Below are 2,500 nucleotides of genomic sequence, written 5' to 3' on the forward strand. Positions count from 1 at the left end.
GCAGTTTTCCTTGGGGAGGTGGAGAAGAAAAAAGAGAGCTAGGTGGGGACGGCATGAAGGGGAGCGAGTATCAGGCATATAGGCTAGAATTAGCAGGAGAAGGAGAGAAAGAGGAGGAGAAGTAGAAGTAGAAGTAGAAAAAGAGAGAGAAAAAATTGAAAACAACCGGAACGAAGAAGTGGCGAGGGTGCTAGGGTGGCCAGCTTGAATAGGCGAGAAGACGGTGCTGCAGATGCCTACGGCCATACTAGTCTGAAAACGCCCGATCTCGTCTGATCTCGGAAGCTAAGCAGACTCAGGCCTGGTTAGTACTTGGATGGGAGACCGCCTGGGAATACCAGGTGCAGTAGGCTTTTGCGGCCAGCAGAGACTGCTCACGCCAAGCACTCTCCACACCAGAGGCAGGCCAACCTTTTGCTGCTCTCTGCGTCCTCGCCATTCCTCCCAACACTTGCCTGCGGGCTCAACTCAGGCAGGCGGCTTGGTCGGGCCATTCAGCTGCTGCAGCTTTGCCGGGCCTTTGCAACGCAGCACGGTTAGTTGCCTTGGCGTGCTGCACTTTGATGGGCCAGCCAGCTGGCCCGTGTGGCCGCAAGCCAGTGTGTCGGCAGGACGTTCTCCTAGCCTGAAGGCGCCGCATGAATGCAAGTTGTGGCATTGGGGCTGGTGTGGAAAGCGAAGGAAGAGAGAGCTGGCTTGCATTGCCTGCCTGACCCTTGTGCTGGCTGTGCTGAGAGAAGTGCGCAGCGTTGCAATGTGGAAAGGCAGCAGCGTGCAGGCGGCAGGCTGGTGTGAGGTGGGCGGGGCTTGCAGTTTTCCTTGGGGAGGTGGAGAAGAAAAAAGAGAGCTAGGTGGGGACGGCATGAAGGGGAGCGAGTATCAGGCATATAGGCTAGAATTAGCAGGAGAAGGAGAGAAAGAGGAGGAGAAGTAGAAGTAGAAGTAGAAAAAGAGAGAGAAAAAATTGAAAACAACCGGAAAGAAGAAGTGGCGAGGGTGCTAGGGTGGCCAGCTTGAATAGGCGAGAAGACGGTGCTGCAGATGCCTACGGCCATACTAGTCTGAAAACGCCCGATCTCGTCTGATCTCGGAAGCTAAGCAGACTCAGGCCTGGTTAGTACTTGGATGGGAGACCGCCTGGGAATACCAGGTGCAGTAGGCTTTTGCGGCCAGCAGAGACTGCTCACGCCAAGCACTCTCCACACCAGAGGCAGGCCAACCTTTTGCTGCTCTCTGCGTCCTCGCCATTCCTCCCAACACTTGCCTGCGGGCTCAACTCAGGCAGGCGGCTTGGTCGGGCCATTCAGCTGCTGCAGCTTTGCCGGACCTTTGCAACGCAGCACGGTTGGTTGCCTTGGCGTGCTGCACTTTGATGGGCCCGCCAGCTGGCCCGTGTGGCCGCAAGCCAGTGTGTCGGCAGGACGTTCTCCTAGCCTGAAGGCGCCGCATGAATGCAAGTTGTGGCATTGGGGCTGGTGTGGAAAGCGAAGGAAGAGAGAGCTGGCTTGCATTGCCTGCCTGACCCTTGTGCTGGCTGTGCTGAGAGAAGTGCGCAGCGTTGCAATGTGGAAAGGCAGCAGCGTGCAGGCGGCAGGCTGGTGTGAGGTGGGCGGGGCTTGCAGTTTTCCTTGAGGAGGTGGAGAAGAAAAAAGAGAGCTAGGTGGGGACGGCATGAAGGGGAGCGAGTATCAGGCATATAGGCTAGAATTAGCAGGAGAAGGAGAGAAAGAGGAGGAGAAGTAGAAGTAGAAGTAGAAAAAGAGAGAGAAAAAATTGAAAACAACCGGAAAGAAGAAGTGGCGAGGGTGCTAGGGTGGCCAGCTTGAATAGGCGAGAAGACGGTGTTGCAGATGCCTACGGCCATACTAGTCTGAAAACGCCCGATCTCGTCTGATCTCGGAAGCTAAGCAGACTCAGGCCTGGTTAGTACTTGGATGGGAGACCGCCTGGGAATACCAGGTGCAGTAGGCTTTTGCGGCCAGCAGTGACTGCTCACGCCAAGCACTCTCCACACCAGAGGCAGGCCAACCTTTTGCTGCTCTCTGCGTCCTCGCCATTCCTCCCAACACTTGCCTGCGGGCTCAACTCAGGCAGGCGGCTTGGTCGGGCCATTCAGCTGCTGCAGCTTTGCCGGGCCTTTGCAACGCAGCACGGTTGTGTGCCTTGGCGTGCTGCACTTTGATGGGCACGCCAGCTGGCCCGTGTGGCCGCAAGCCAGTGTGTCGGCAGGACGTTCTCTCTCCTAGCCTGAAGGCGCCGCATGAATGCAAGTTGTGGCATTGGGGCTGGTGTGGAAAGCGAAGGAAGAGAGAGCTGGCTTGCATTGCCTGCCTGACCCTTGTGCTGGCTGTGCTGAGAGAAGTGCGCAGCGTTGCAATGTGGAAAGGCAGCAGCGTGCAGGCGGCAGGCTGGTGTGAGGTGGGCGGGGCTTGCAGTTTTCCTTGGGGAGGTGGAGAAGAAAAAAGAGAGCTAGGTGGGGACGGCATGAAGGGGAGCGAGT

The 2,500-nt window shown here is 57.1% G+C and overlaps 3 non-coding genes across 3 annotated transcripts; all 3 read left to right on the forward strand.

Moving 5' to 3' along the window:
* Window positions 1-234: 234 nt before the first annotated feature.
* LOC140412229 (5S ribosomal RNA) lies at window positions 235-353 on the forward strand. Its single transcript, XR_011941430.1, has one exon. It is a non-coding gene; the product is annotated as a 5S ribosomal RNA (ribosomal RNA).
* A 690-nt stretch (window positions 354-1,043) lies between these two features.
* LOC140412240 (5S ribosomal RNA) lies at window positions 1,044-1,162 on the forward strand. Its single transcript, XR_011941441.1, has one exon. It is a non-coding gene; the product is annotated as a 5S ribosomal RNA (ribosomal RNA).
* A 690-nt stretch (window positions 1,163-1,852) lies between these two features.
* Window positions 1,853-1,971, forward strand: LOC140412252 (5S ribosomal RNA). Its single transcript, XR_011941452.1, has one exon. It is a non-coding gene; the product is annotated as a 5S ribosomal RNA (ribosomal RNA).
* Window positions 1,972-2,500: the final 529 nt, after the last annotated feature.

This window comes from Scyliorhinus torazame, chromosome 4 (assembly GCF_047496885.1).
Source record: "Scyliorhinus torazame isolate Kashiwa2021f chromosome 4, sScyTor2.1, whole genome shotgun sequence".
Lineage (NCBI taxonomy): Eukaryota > Metazoa > Chordata > Chondrichthyes > Carcharhiniformes > Scyliorhinidae > Scyliorhinus > Scyliorhinus torazame.